Source organism: Saimiri boliviensis, chromosome 11, assembly GCF_048565385.1.
Source record: "Saimiri boliviensis isolate mSaiBol1 chromosome 11, mSaiBol1.pri, whole genome shotgun sequence".
NCBI classification, from domain to species: Eukaryota; Metazoa; Chordata; class Mammalia; order Primates; family Cebidae; genus Saimiri; species Saimiri boliviensis.
This window is the reverse complement of record NC_133459.1, coordinates 43,279,831-43,296,540: the sequence shown is the minus strand read 5'-3', so window position 1 is coordinate 43,296,540 and position 16,710 is coordinate 43,279,831. Positions and strand designations below refer to the sequence as shown.

The 16,710-nt window shown below is 39.8% G+C and overlaps 1 protein-coding gene across 2 annotated transcripts in view; it reads right to left on the bottom strand.

The window, feature by feature from the left end:
* Nucleotides 1-16,710, bottom strand: part of RNF220 (ring finger protein 220) — a 259,384-nt gene that overhangs the window by 193,833 nt on the left and 48,841 nt on the right. The window lies entirely within an intron of this gene.

Genomic DNA, 16,710 nt, shown 5'->3' with positions numbered 1-16,710 from the left:
GCTAAATCTACTCTGCCTGTGCTCTATATATGAAACAACAAAGCCATGATGACAGTACATCTGTTTATAGCATGGTTTACGTAATATTTTAAGCCCATTGTTGAGATCTACTGCTAAGAAAAAAAGATTCCTATCAAAATATTCCTGATCATTGACAATGCACTTGGTCACCCAAGTGCTCTGATGGAGATGTACAAGAATATGAACGTGGTTTTCATGCCTGCTAACACAGCATCCATTCTACAGCCCATGGATCAGGGAGCAATTTCATCTTTCAAGTCTTACTACTTAACAAATACATTTTGTAAGGCTATATCTGCTGTAGATAGTGATTCCTCTGATGGATCTGGGCAAAGTAAATTGGAAATCTTCTGGAAAGGATTCATCATTTTAGATTCCATTAAGAAGAGTCGTGATTCATGGGAGGAGGCCAAAATATCAATATTAATACGAATTTGGAAAAAGTTAATTCCAACCCTCATGGATGACTTTGAGGGTTTTAAGACCTTAGTAGAGAAAGTAACTGCAAATGTGGAAAAAATAGCGAGAATTACAGTAAGTGGAGCCTGAAGATGTAACTGAATTGCTGCAGTCTCATAAGAAAACCTGAATGGATGAGGAAGAGTTGCTTCTTATGGATGAGCAAACAAAGTGGTTTCTTAAAATGGAATCAACTTCCTGGGGAAGATGTTGTGAACGTTGCTGAAATGACAACAAAGAATTTACAATCTTACACAAACTTAGTTGATAAAGTAGTGACAGAGTTTGAGGACTGACTAGAATTTTGAAAAAAGTTCTACTGGCTGGGCATGGTGGCTCGCGCCTGTAATCCCAGAACTTTGGTAGGCCAAGGCGGGTGAATCACGAGGTCAAGAGATCGAGACCATGGTGAAACCCCATCTCTACTAAAAAAAAATTAAAAATTAGCTGGTCATGGTGGCGTGCACCTGTGGTCCCAGCTACTCGGGAGGCTGAGGCAGGAGAATTGCTTGAACCTGGGAGGTGGAGGTTGTAGTGAGCCAAGATCATGCCAACGCACTCCAGCCTGGCGACTGGTAACAGAGCAAGACTCTGTCTCAAAAAAAAAAAAAAAAAGAAAAGTCTACTGTGAGTAAAATGCTATCAAATAGCATCACAGGCTACAGAGAAATCTTTCATAAAAAGAGTCAATCTGGTAAACTTCATTGTCATCTCATTTTAAGAAATTGCCACAGCTATGCCAACCTTAAGCAACCAAAATGATCAGTCGACGGCCATCAACATTGAGGCAAGACTCTCCACCAGCAAAACTATGATTTGCTGAAGTCCCAGATGAACATTAGCATTTTTTGGCTATGAAATATTTTTAAATTAAGGTGTGTACATTGTTTTTTACACATAATGCTATTGAACATTTAATAGACTACAGTGTAGCACAAATGTAACTTTCATATGCACTGGAAAACCAAAAAGTTCATGTGACTCACTTTGATGTGATATTTGCATTATTGTGGTGGTCTGGAACTGAATCTTCAACATCTCTAAGGTATACTTGTGCACTGTTAAAACCTTCTTTATCTCTGCCGATTCGATAGGTAAAAAATGGCATATGCGGCCAGGCACAGTGGCTCACACCTGTAATCCCAGCATTTTGGGAGGCTGAGGCGGGTGGATCACCTGAGGTCAGGAGTTTGAGACCAGCCTGACCAACATGGAGAAACCCCATCTCTATGAAAAATACAAAATTAGCCAGGCATGGTGGCACATGCCTGTAATCCCAGTTACTCAGGAGGCTGAGGCAGGAGAAATCTCTTGAACCCGGGAGACAGAGTGATCCAAGATCCAGTGATCCAAGATCACGCCACTGTGCTCCAGCCTGGGCAACAAGAGCAAAACTCTGTCTCAAAAAAAAAAAAAAAGCATATGCAGCCAAGTGCGGTGGTGCATGCCTGTAATCTCAGCTACTCAGGAAGCTGAGGCGGGAGAATCACCTGCACCCAGGATTTTGAGGCCAGCCTCTGAAACATTGAGGTTCCATCGGAAAAAAAATTGGCACATGGATTTATCTAAGAGTAAAGTTGAGCATCTTTTTATATATTTAAGCTAATATGTTTAATATATTTATAGACATTAAAATTTTTTATGGCTTCTAGACCTTTCCATTATAGAAGAATTAGGATTGGGAAGGATTATTGTGATTAAGGGAGGAAGAATCTTTAGTTAATCTAGATTCAGTAACCTGATTTTCCACTGGTGTCGCAGTGGGAGGGTTTGAGTCGTATCCTTATTTTTATCAGCAACACATCTGTGACTAAAGATAAATTATGATAGTGTAAAAACAGTATGGGTTTTCAGGTCATGCAGACTTAAACTGAAACCACATCTCCCTTCTTTGATTCTTTCTTTTCATATTAATTGATTGAAGTTTTACTATGTGTCAGACCCTGTGTAGGGTGCTGGAGATTCAAAGGTAATAAAACACAGTTCTTGCCATCCAGACACTCACAGGATAATGAAAGAGCCAAGCACATAAACCAGTAAGTATAATGTAAAATAGGTAACAATGATGATGTGGATGCTGATGTGATACGGATAATAGCTGGTAGCTCTGTGGATGATGAATCAGGAAAGGACGAGACCAGAGATAAGGAGAGCAGTTAACAGGCTGTAGCAGCAATCTGGGCAAGCAATGTAGTGAGAATGAAAAAGAGAAATCAGATTCTAGATGGACTAAGGCAAAGTCAGTAACAGAATAATTTTGGTAAGAGCAGGAAGTGAGGATAGGCTTTCGTGGGTTAAGGACTGACTGAAGGATGAGGAACGTTGCTGTTTCTTTGGTATGATAGCTATTGTGGCATATTAGGTGATTGTTCATCAATGTCCATTCCCTTCATTCCTCTCCCTCCATTCTTCTCTGCCACACAGATGTGCCTTGCCTGTAAGACTTGCTAAGTCTTCAAAGCAGGATGAAGTGACATTCCTACCCTCTGACTTTGGGCTTGGACATTGACTTCCTTTAACCAGTGGAGTGTCAGCAGATACAATATAAACAGAGATTTTAGATATGCACAAAAAAAGAGAAAGATGTGCATGCAAAGTTGGCCTCGGTCTCTTGGGATCCTGCTTCCCACCATGAGAAGAACATGCCTCTGGTAGCTGATGGTTCAAGAACAATGAAGGACACACGAAACAAACCTAGACCTAACCCACAGCTTAGAGTCAGGCCCATCTGAGTGCAACCTAGACTAGCTGAATCTCAAGTGATCTGCATAACTATACACTCAAGAAATACATACCTATCACCTGTGATACTGAAATCTGAGTAAGTTTGTTATACAATGTTGCTGTGGCAAGAGTTGCTGATACAGGTCTGTAAAAGTGGTACCGTTAGGCCAGGCGTGGTGGCTCACGCCGATAATCCCAGCACTTTGGGAAGCTAAGGTGAGTGGATCACAAGGTCAGAAGTTAGAGACCAGCCTGGCCAATATGGTGAAACCCCGTCTCTACTAAAAATACAAAAATTAGCTGGCTGTGGTGGTGCGCACCTGTAGTCCCAGCGACTAGGAAGCTGAGGCAGAAGAATCACTTGAACTTGGGAGGCAGAGGTTGCAGTGAGCCAAGATTTCGCCAATGCACTTCAGCCTGGGCAACAGAGCGAGACTCCATCTCAAAAAAAAGTGGTATCTTTTCTCTAGACTAAATATCCCTATTTCCTGCAACTGTTCATAGTACGTACACCCCCTCCTTTCTTATTTCCACCAGATTTCTCTGCAAGACATACCAACCGAGCCAATTAGGAGGCACCCCTCCAAAGAGTCTCCAAATTAGAATTCTGCACACGTGACCCTCTCACTCTCCTCTTCAACTGTGTCCATTCTAGAGGTCGCCATTTGGAAAAAGAAGAAATCTGTCCCTGGAGCCTGGGCTCAGAGTGAGTCTAGAATGAAGAGGCTCAGAAAGATTAAAGCTCAAGCTTCACGAGTGAATTAGAAGGGAGTGGGTCTCAGCTCCTGGTTAATTCTGGAAATTCAACTTATTCTATAAACAAAGGAAAAGGCGAGGAGATATCAAAAATGTCTACATGGAAGCCAATTATACACCACTTGTCTACAGCTGAGACTCAAAAGATGATACTGCTTTACATCCCAAACCACCGAAAGCCAGAAAGATCAGGAGGAAATAGGGCAGAGTCACCCTCTGCAGCATCCAAAGCTTAGCATATATGACTTCGGGGGCCCTCTTAAAAAAAAAATGAAAGAAAAAAACCAAAATTACAAATATAAAATTAGGTTCAAAAGTGAGTATTTATTAGAATGACAAATCATTTCACAAAATTACAAAGTTTTGAAGGTTGAGAAAAATCAGAAACATCACAAAAATATTGCAATTACAAAATTTTCAATTAATTATTACACTTCTAAGTGCTTATTTCCTGTATTTTCTAAGCTGTGGACTCTTGACTCTTCACATGAACAATTTTGAAGTATCAATTTCTATAAAGAAAATAGAAAATTCAGTCTTTCTTCTACCATTGTTGACCAAAGTTTGTTTATTACTGATAGTTTAGAGAATTTCTTTCTACTTCGAAACCCCTTACTAGTATTCTTATATAAATGTCAAGGATTAGTGTAAAATTTGGGGAAATCTATCAAGTTTCTTTCATATAGGAGTTGTAAGACTTTATGGCCTTTCAAATTGTCCTTAATATTCTCAGCCTTTATTGATACTCTTTTACAGGTTATTATTGGTATCCTGATTATAGTGACATACTATGAGTTTTATCTACCTTTGGCGATGTCAGTATTTTGGAGATGTGTATATAACTTCACATAGAATGTACTCATTGTTAGTAGTATTGCTACAGGCTTATGCCCTATAAACACAGGAATTTTAATAAATTCCATTTCATGTGATTCCCATTAAAAACATATGTATATATGGCTGGGTATGGTGGCTCACACCTGTAATCCCAGCACTTTAGGAGTCTGAGGTGGCGGGTCACATGAGCAGGAGTTCAAGATGAGCCTGGCCAACATGGTGAAACCCTGTCTCTACTAAAAATACAAAAAAAAAAAAAAAAAATAGCCGGGCATGGTGGTACGCACCTGTAATCCCAGCTACTTGGGGGGCTGAGGCAGGAGAATTGCTTGAACCCGGGAGGCGGAGATTGCAGTGAGCCGTGATCGCATCACTGCACTGCAGCCTGGGCAACAGAGCAAAACTCTGACTCAAAAAAAAAAGAAATATAATACATTTACAATTATAAACACTGTATTAAGATGTATTCCTGATAGGCACAAGGTTTCGTTTTGACCAGCCATTAATAAGAACCAAAATTTCCACTTAGAATTTTACAGATGTGATGACTAGTTTCTGGATCCATACTTTTTAAGCCTTGTTTCTCTTCCCTTGCAGAGCATCACAGGACACATTCATGTCACCTGACAGGCTCTGGTCACGCACCTTCATGGCCTGACTCAGTTAATTATCATAGTGGGCAGTAGCAGTACTCCTGAGAGCCATTTCTATACCAGGACAGCCAGCAGTAACTCTGCACAGAAGAGACTGCAAACCACATAAACAGATGCATCAACTAAATATAAAATATACTCAAATAAACTAAACATATACTCAAATAAACTAAATTTAAAATATACTCCCAACTCAGCTTCTCCAGAAAGAGATCCCCAAAACATCCATGGCCACTCCAGCACCACTCTTGGAGTGGAAGGATGAACTCAGAGGAAAAGCAGTCGTCTTAATTTTGATTAAAGTATCTTATTTTTGCAAAGTGAAAAACGTAACGATGTCAAAATATTGCTAAGGCCTCTTTCAGGGTCTGAAAGGAGTTAGCTCATGCAAGTTAAGGGACCCGTAAGTTTAAATTGATTAACTTTAATCCCCTTCTAGAAGGATAAAAATCCTGTTTTATCTTTTTCTTGGTGTAGGCAGCATCAATAGACAGCATTACCGGTTGCTGAGTATTTTTGCATTAAATATGCCATATTCATTGAGTACTGACTAGGCACCAGATACTAGGGATACAACAGTGCTGAAATGAATACCAGCATTGCCCTCATGAGCTTAAGCTTCAGCTAAGAGAGAGACATCAATCAAAGAGCTATACTTCAGATGAATGTCCCAGGAAGGTTTCTTTTAGGGGGCAGGTCTGCTACACCCAAATCAAACCAATTATTGAGGTGTGCTGACAGGGGAGGGGAAAGCCAGGAATGCAAGGAGCTGCGCAGTGGCGGACCCCTCAAAAGGTCTCCTCTGACCTTCTGGTTCTCCTAGGGTTCGGAATCTGGCCACCGTGTTCCACCTGTGTCCCAGTCTGCTCTGCAGCTGTATTCAATCTATGCCTCTGGCACTTCAGGCTTAGAATTGCTAGCATGTGAGGCTGCATCAGCAGGGCGTCTTTAGCTGGGCACCCAAAGTCTAGCAGAGGAAACACTGGGCACTAGTCTGGGGAAGCTGAGGAGGATCCGGAGGTAAGAAATGGTTAGTGCTGCTGACCTCCTCTCCCGCTAACCAAAAACGGGAAGAATTGAGAACCCTCAATAAACAGCACCGGGAGGCTCCGATCTCCCATTTTACCCTGTTCTTTCCTACCCTTCACAGAGTTGGCCTACAGACATATCTTTTATCTTATTTTTTTCAGCCAAACATCTTGAAATAGTTGCCTTTGGCCAGGCGCAGTGGCTCACTCCTGTAATCCCAGTACTTTGGGAGGCTGAGGTGGGCGGATCACGAGGTCAGGAGTTCAAGACCAGCCTGGCCAATACGATGAAACCCTGTCACTACTTAAAATACAAAAATTCACCAGGCGTGGTGGTGGGTACCCGTAGTCCCAGCTACTCGGGAGATGGAGGCAAAGAATCGCCTGGACCTAGGAGGCGGAGGTTGCTGTGAGCCAAGATGGCACCACTGAACTTCAGCCTGAACGACAGAGCAAGACTCCGTCTAAAAAAAAAAAAAAGAAGAAAGAAAAAAAAGAAATAGTTACCTACACCCATTTCCTCCACTTCTCGTTTCCAATTTCCTACTGATCTATAGCAGTCTAGCTTCTGCCAGTGAAATTGCAGGTACCAGGTGTTCGGGAATTCACTGCCCTAACCAGTATCCCTTGCCCTTACTACTTCAGTGAACCCCAGACTTCCAGCTGCTTGTACCCGCATTCATACACCTGAGGGATTTCTCTCACCGCAGGGGTCTGTTGTGCTGCCCAAGCAGCAGGATGGAAATGTCAGTGAATTAATGCCCTCTAAGAACAACCCTCAACCAATAACCTGAAAGAGCTCCCTCACCCCATGACAGGGGAACTATGAGGTGGGTGTTCTGTACTGACTTCCAGAGCTTTCCCAGTGGGATTCAGCTGTAATTACCCATGGTGGCTGCTGGCTTGATTCACCCTTTCTTGGTCATCCCCTCCCCGTTCCTCCCCCTCTCCCACACACACCAGTGTTCCTTCATCTTTCTTTTCTTTTTCTTTTTCTTTTTTTTCCCCTAAGAACAGCTGGCATCCCATCTTTTCTCTTTCAAATAGACTAATCAGCCGGGCATGGTGGCTCACGCCTGTAGTCCCACCACTTTGGGAGGCTGAGGTGGGCGGATCTTGAGGTCAGGAGATCAAGACCATCCTGGCCAACATGGTGAAACCCTGTCTCTACTAAAAATACAAAAATTAGCAGGGCGTGGTGGTACACGCCTGTAGTCCCAGCTACTTTGGAGGCTGAGGCAGGAGAATTGCTTGAACCCGGGAGGCAGAGGTTGCAACGAACTGAGATTACACCATTGCACTCCAGCCTGGTGACAGAGCAAGACTCTGTCTCAAAAAAAAAAAAAAAAAAGAAAGAAAAAAAAAAAAAGAAAAAAAGAAAAAAAATAAACTAATCCTTGTCTCAGGGTCCACTTTTAGGAAAACTCTAAGCACCGAGATCACCAATGACTTCTTACTGTTTTGGTCTTGGTGAATCCGTCAGTTAGCAAATACACATTGAGAACCTACTAGGTGCTAGGCATGGTCTAATCTTACCCTCACCTCTTTGATACACCTGACATCCATAACCACCCCTTCTTGAAGCTCTCCTTTCTTGGATTTAGGCTTCCTTGCATGTGGATACTCCCTCTTTCATCGGCAGTTCTGGTCCACCAACCCCTTACACAGTGGCGTTCCCAGAGTTCTCAGCCCAGCTCTTGCTCTTCCCACTCTACACGCCCTTCTTTGGCCATGTGGCCACCTGCACAGGATCAAATCCCACTTTTTTGCTGAAGATTCCCAAGTCCCTTTGTCTACCTTTACTTTCTCTCCTGGGTTTCAGATTTTGCATCCAACTACCTTTTGGACATTTTTACCCGAAAGCTGCAAAGTTACCTCAAATGCAGTATACCTAGTTTTGGGGGGTTTATTAGCTTGGTTCTCTGTAAGGACAAGTGTGTAAGGAAATGGGGTAGAAGACACAGGCAACAGAGCATTTAAAAGTGGTGGGGCATGACATGTAGGCTCAGTAGGAAGGGAAGTCATTCTGGGAGAAGGCTGAGAGGTTGGGAAGAAATGAAAGCATCAAAGGCAGTGCTGGATTACTCAATAGATAAACACATTCTTAGGGCATCCAAAAAGCAAAGCGAAACCCCCCAACATCTTTTTAGAAAAACCTTGAAAATACCAAAACAAAAACAAAGACCACAAGGGGACATTCTCTTTTTTGGTGCTTTGGAACATTAAAGGTCTGGCTTAGGTCTCGGCAGTCAATGAGATTAAAGCATAGTAATAACAGGCACAAGGAAGAGAGGAAGCTGGAAGGTAGAGGCTGTTGTCCAAGAGTGGATGCTCTCTTAACCAGCCCTGTCTCTACTGACCTACTGGGTTAACTAAAACGTTCCATTCCTGCTGTAATACATTCTAGTTCACAGACACGGTGCTCTGAATGTCCCTGGCTGGCAGGCCACTCTCTTCCACACACATAAACGACTTTCACTTTTACCAGGTGAGTGTAAGTCACTGTGATGGTTCCAAAATTTCTTTATTCCTGTGGTAGGAGTTACCGTCTTTTCATAATTTAATTAAACATTATGTAAACCAATGGTGCAAGAAGAAAGAGAATCGTCGTTTCTAAGAACACTAAATCAGATACTTTGGAAAATTTCATAAAGGTAAATCTCATTTTTAAATGCTACTGAATTGGGCGTGGGTGAGACAACTAGGTAACAGTTAACATTCAGGGAATGTTTAATGTGTGTCAGGCAGTACACTAAGACTTTAGATAAAATATCTACTTCATCCTCACAATAACTCTGTGAAGTGGCTACTGAGGAAACTGAGGCACAAAAAGCTAAGCAGCTTACCCAAGTTAGGAAATGGTACATCCATTTGAACCCAGGCAGTCTGGCTCGAGAGACTGTCCTAACCATTATGGTATCGTGTAAAAAAAACTGGAAAAAATCCTAACAGTGGAGTCTGTGCAGAGGTTATTTCCTAAGAATATTTAAGTTTCCTGTTCTATATATTTTTTAAAAGACAATGTCTCACTCTGCTGTGCAGGCTGGAGTACAGTGGTGCGATCATAGCTCATTGTAACTCCTGGGTTCAAGTGATCCCACCACCTCAGCCGCCTGCGCAGCTGCAACTACAGGGGCATACACCATGCCCAGCTAATTTTTTGTGTAGAGGCAGGGTCTTGCTGTGTTGCCCAGGCTGGTCTCAAACTCCTAAGCTCATGCGATCCTCCCACCTCAGCCTCTCAAAGCACTGGGATTACAGGCGTGAGCCATCACACCTGGCTTTCTTGTACTATTTTAAAGACGCTAAAGCTGAAATATGTAGACAAATTGATATGGACATGGTTGTTCAAGAATCAAGGACTCCACACTTGATAAAAGGCCCTGATACTCTACCCAAAGACTAGCAAGTGGTTGTGCATTTCTATGTTCTAAGTTAGAATGCAATGCTGAAAGTATATATTGGTACTTTTTATGATGTACCACTTTAACTGACTCTGATTATAGCAATGCTGAATAGCAGGACTTCTCTGTTTCAGAATTTAAAATTTCAGACATGGAATAGCCTGGATGAAGAATCAGCTATCTTCCTAAAATGCAGATCTAAATATAACACTTCTTTGCTTAAGCACTTTTAATTTCTACCATCTACCCCTATTCTCAGCCAGAAAAAAAAATATCCAAGGTTGTAAGTAGGATCCCACCTACCTTTACCATCTTATTGTAAAGGAGCCAGTCCCTCTTGCCAATATTTCTAGTCATCTGCCAGTTACTTCATTCACGCTTCAGTATCTTTGCATGTGACACTTTTTTTTTGCCCAGAATTCTCTTCACTCCCTCTCTAATTGCAGAAATCTTACTCATATTTTTTTCATTCATTTTTTCATTTATTCAACAAATAATTCTGAGCACCTACTGTGTGAAGAATATATTATGTATTCTTTATATATTATACATAATACATTTTATATATTATATAAATATATATTATATATAATTATAGGTACTATATAATTATATGTGCAATATATAATTATATTAATATATTATACATTATATATGATATTTCCCTATTAAAATGTTATAAGCTATTCTTTTCCTTTTCCTTTGAAGCATTTATCTCAATTTACTATTTTATATTTAATTTTGTGTTCATTTGTTTAGAGTTCAAGGAAAGAGGCAGAGAAGAAGAGAGGGAGGAGAGAGGAAGGTAGGCACGGGGTGTTGGCAGAATATATGTAGCCTGCAGGGCAGGGGAAACAGTTGGGGAAACTGAGGAATTAACACTGGAGCTGCAGCTGAAGGATAAGTGGGTGTAACTGGGCAAGGCTGGTGGCGGTTGGGGATAGGTAGGAGAGCAGGAGGGGTTGGGGGGACATGTGTTCCACATCCAGGGAACAGTGGGTGCTAAGATACTGAGGCAGACACACAGGGGTATGAGGCCGGAGAGGGAGAGGGTCAGATGCTACAGAACTCCACAGGCCATGCCAATACAACTTGGATCTTCATCAGAAAAGCAAAAGGGAGCTATTTGGTGAGACCCAAGCCAGGGAATAACGTTTTCAGGTTTGTGATTTTAGAAATCTTCTGGCTGCCACATAGACAACAGATCAGAAGTGCAGCAAATGCCTCTCCTTTCTTAAGCCTTCCTTGACCCCTTATGTTCCCACCAAAACTTAGGAAGCTCCTCGAGGACAGGGACTTGGTCTGTTTTGTTCACGGCTGTATTCCCAGTGCCTAAAACAGCTCCCAGTAAGGCCGGGCACAGTGGCTCAAGCCTGTAATCCCAGCACTTTGGGAGGCCGAGGTGGGTGGATCACGAGGTCAAGAGATCGAGACCAACCTGGTCAACATGGTGAAACCCCGTCTCTACTAAAAATACAAAAATTAGCTGGGCATGGTGGTGTGTGCCTGTAATCCCAGCTACTCAGGAGGCTGAGGCAGGAGAATTGCCTGAACCCAGGAGGAGGAGGTTGCGGTGAACCAAGATCACGCCATTGCACTCCAGCCTGGGTAACAAGAGCGAAACTCTGTCTCAAAACAAAACAAAACAAAACAAAACAAAACAAACAAAAAAAAAAACCAGCTCCCAGTAATTAGTAGGTCCTTAATAAAGGTTTCTTAAATAACGTACGTTTTTAAACGTCATTTCTCATATGACACTGTATTTATTTTCTTATGTAGTATCTCAACTCCATGGGCTTTTCAGCCCTCTGAGAAGTGAATGATCTTTCTTGTGAGAGAAGAACTAAAGTCATAGTTAACGTAACGTTAAAGCTGTGCACAAAATTCATACAATCTGAACAGAAAAGACATCTGTCCTGCCACCATTTTTTCCTTCTCCTACAACAGGCAGTTACCTTACTTCATTATAGGAACACTGGACCCTTGGCAACCAAATAATATCCACAAATTCTGCAGTGGAAAGGAACTTTCTCTCCTAAATTAAACACCTCCAGAGACTAATGGTAATTGTCTTGGCTTGAATGACTCGATAGCTTTTGTGTATTCTTTCTCCTTGAAGGTCTTAGGGCCTTTCTCCAAATTAAGAGACTCCTTATTCTAGGAATATGACACTCCAGCAATATTTTCACAAGAATCACAAGATCTGAAAGCTGGAAGAGTTCTTCAGGAGCATTTAATCGACCCCTTACTACCACCCCAAAACTCACATTCCCTCAGTACCACTCCTTCCTCATCGCTTGGCTGTCTGGTCCCAGGGTATTCTGAGATCGGATCAGGTGTCAACCAGAGACAGAGGGCATGTGCTAGAGCTAGAGAACTCAGAAGGTCACCCTTGATCTTCACTAGGTTCCTATGTTTATTCCAAATCTATCTGTGCTATATTTATATAGTTTTATGACTAGTTCATTATCTCCATTGCCAACCCCTCTTCCTATTCCAGATCATTACATTAGTTTTCAGCGTTCTCTCTCAACGTATTCATCTTTCCATGTGGTTTTCAATGTTTTTACGGTTTCCAGTTCATGCCTATGCAACTGCAAATTTACTTCTTATAGCCGACTTAAAATATCAAGCTCCTTAATGAATTAATCAATTAGTTAATCAAATATTTACTAAATCCCTACCACATTTTTTCCATCCCATAAATTTGTCTTTGAGAGCCCCATGAGCCCCCAGGAGACTGGCAACAAGACTCTTAGAAAGTCTCATTGCTGCCGGGCGCGGTGGCTCAAGCCTGTAATCCCAGCACTTTGGGAGGCCAAGGCAGGTGGATCACGAGGTTGAGAGATCGAGACCATCCTGGTCAACATGGTGAAACCCCGTCTCTACTAAAAATACAAAAAATTAGCTGGGCATGGTGGCGCACGCCTGTAATCCCAGCTACTCAGGAGGCTGAGGCAGGAGAATTGCCTGAACCCAGGAGGCGGAGGTTGCGGTGAGCCGAGATCGCGCCATTGCACTCCAGCCTGGGTAACAAGAGCGAAACTCCGTCTCAAAAAAAAAAAAAAAAAAAAAAAAAAAAAAAGAAAGTCTCACTGCTAGCTCCATGCACTCACCACTCTTTTCCTATGTTATCCTTTTATTTTCATTTTATTTTATTCCCCTTCTTTTGCTCTCTGTTTTCCTCTTTCTCATTTTTCTCCTCTCCCTCATATGACTCCATTTTCCCATTCTGTCATTGAGGTGTCTTCCTCGGCATTTTGTGCTTGAGGCATTTTGGTGTGTCCTATGCCCTCACTAAGGGGAATCATTTCAAAAACAGATGTAACGGAAGCAAAGGAAAGAACAAAACAAATAGTAAGCAAATCCAATCAACAGAGAATGACAGGAAAATGGCTTGGCAATTTCTTATAAAGTCACACTTACCATTTAACCCAGCAATTCTGCTCATTGTTCTTTACTCAAGAATAAAGTAAACTTACATTCGCACAAAAACTTGTTCACAAATGTTTATAGTAGCTTTATTCATAACTGACCCAAAATGGAAACAATCTAAATGATCTTTGACTGGTGATTGCATAAACAAATGGCAGTATATCCATATAATGGAATACTCTCTAGAAACAAAAAGGAATAAACTACCAAAACAGGGAACAAGATGCCAGGAGTTGAGGATCCGAGAAGAGGCTGACTACAAAGGGGAATGAAGGAATTTGTGAGGGTGGTAAAACACTTCTATGTCCTGATCGTGATGGTGGTTAAATGATTACATGCATTTGTCAAAACTCACAGCACTGTACACTGTAAAGGGTTTTACTATATATAAATTATATCTCAATAAATCTGACTTAAAAAATAAACCCACCAAAATAAATGAATTGAAAAACAAACAAAAAAACAGTAAACTTGTGTAATCATGCCAAAAATGTTCTTTAAAACACACTAACACACAACAATAAAATAGTTAAAGCTAAGGCAAATCCAAGTGAGAATAAAAGAGAAAATGCCCAGGTAAACAATATTAGAAGGAAAAAAAGGGAATTTAATTTTCAATAGGAAATCTAAAAATTGTAATGTAAGCATGACTTTATTCTTAACAAAAATGAAAATCTACATGAAATTTCATGATTTTTTTAGGTACACATAAATTTACAAATTGACCCAAGAAGAGATATAAAACCTGAATAGACCATTAATTGTAGGAGAAATGGAAATGATAAGCAAGGATATACCATTCAAAAACCATCAGTTTCAGATAATTTACAGATGAGTCCTACCTTCAACACATAAATAATTTCTATGTTACTTATTTTAGTACATAGGAAGAACGATAAATTCATTCTGCCATATCAGCAGTTCTCAAAGTGTAGGCTGGAGATACATGAAGATCCCTGAGACTTATCTGGGAGTCCATATACCCAAAACTATTTTGATATTGAAACTAAGATGTTTTGACTCTTTCCTTCTTATTTCCTCATACAAGTGCACAGTGGAGTTTTCCAGAAGCTAATGGAATGCCATATGATGATGTCATTGATCGGGCAACTATTAATAATGAAATGCATGCTTGTATATTCTTGTGTTTTAAAATTTTCTCCATTTTAATTTCTAACATTGATAAGTAACTCACATAAACAAAGTTCTTTGAGAATCCTCAATAATTTTTAAGACAAATGGGTCCTGAGACCAAAAGTTTGAGAACAACTGTACTAAACTAATATTGCTCCAATATGAAAAATAGACAAATATAGCACAAATAAAAAAGGCTATTAGCTTACTTAAGAACATAAATGCAAACACTGTAGACTTAATTGCTCTTAAGAAACAATTTTCATGACTAAAGATTTATCTAGTAATGCAGGGGATGGTTCTGTATTTAGAAACCTATTCATATAATCTATTATATAAATCTATTCACGTAATCTGTTATATGAATAGATTACAGGAGAAAAACTTCATGATCACAATAAAAAGATCCTTCAAAACGTTATATATTTTAATATCCATTCCTGATTTTAAGAGGCAAGCAAGCAAACAAAAACAAAATAAAAAATTTAAAACTCCCAGAAAACCAGTAATAAGTAAGTTTATTTAATTTGATGAAGAGTATTCACCATACCTATTGAGGTCAGGAACAAGATAAAGATGGCTGCTTTCATTGCTATAGTTGCAGCTACTAAATACAGCACTGGAAGTCCTAACTAGTGCAATAAGACAAGAAAAAGAAAGGAGACTATCACAAAGAAATACATAAAACCATCACTATTTACAAGTGATTTAATTTTCAACTTAGAAAATCTAAGAACTGTAAAATTCAAAGCTAATATTAGATTTTAGTAAAGGCTTGATAAAAGATCAACCACAAAAATTAATCCTTTTCCTATACATCAACTATAACCAAATAGAAAGATGTAGTGGAAGATAGTAAGCAAATTATAAAATACATGTGACTAAACTCACCACTATGTCCAAGATTTATATGAAGAAATTGTAAACTTTATTGAAAGACATTAAAAGAAGACAAAAATAAATGAGAAACACATCATGTTCCTGGAAGAAATTCAAATTAAACTATAAATTTAAAGAATTTCCGATCAAAATACTTGTAAGATATTTTATGGAACTAACAAATGTATTCTAAAGTTCACCTGGGAGAAGAAATGTATACAAGCAGTCAAGAAAATTATGAGAACAAAAACTACTGAGACAAAGAAAAAGAAAAGATAATAAGAAGGTAGAGGTAGGGCATGGTGGCTCACACCTGTAATCCCAGCACTTTCTAAGGCCAAGGCAGGTGGACGACTTGAGGTCAGGAGGTCGAGACCAGCCTGGACAACATGGTGAAACCCCATCTCTACTAAAACACAAACACACACACACACACACACACACACACACACACACACGGAAGAAGAAGGTAGAAATAAGGTTTTTGGTCCCATAACGTTTTTAAAAAATTCTATAATGCTACAATAATCACAATAATGTGGTGTTTGCACACAAATGGACCAAAAATTTAAAAATCAGAGGAGTAGAATAGAGTTTAGAAGCAAATCCATGTACAACCTGGCATTTTAACTCAGTGGGAAAAGGATGTTGGACTATTTGTGTTGGGACTACTGGAAATTCTCTCAAAGTTATAAACTCAATTCACACTATATATTATCAAATTATTGAAAGGAAAATTTAAAACATATAACATCTTCTAAGGGATAGAAATATCCCTCCTAAACAAAACACAAGCTCAAGAAGCCATGCAGAAAAAACTGACATAAGAATTAAAACCTTCTATATGATGTAAGACAATGTAAATAAAGACCAGCAATAGACAAGGAAAAAATATTTGTAACACATATCACAGAGAAAGAATTAATATCATAATGTAATGGAGAGAAACTTCAAACCAAAAAGAATAAGATAATCTAATAGATAAATAGGCAAATAATATAAACAGGCAATTCACAGAACAAATAGAAATGATCAATAAATATATGAAGGAATGCTCAGTTTCACTAGTAGTCACAGAAAATCTATAAAAGAATAATATACACTTTTTCTTGATTAGATTTGTAAAAATTAAAGAACGAATAGTATCCAGCATTGGTGAGATGTGTAACGATTATTCTCATTATGTAAATGAATATTCTCATTCTCCATTGGATGGGAATGTAAACAATACAGTCTTTTTAAGGGTAAGTTAGCATAGTCTCACAAAAGCACCTTTTTTTTTTTTTTTTTTTTTGAGACAAAGTATCGCTCTGTCACCAAGCTGGAGTAAAGTGGTGAGATCTTGGCTCACTGCAATCTCTCCCTCCCAGATTCAAGTGA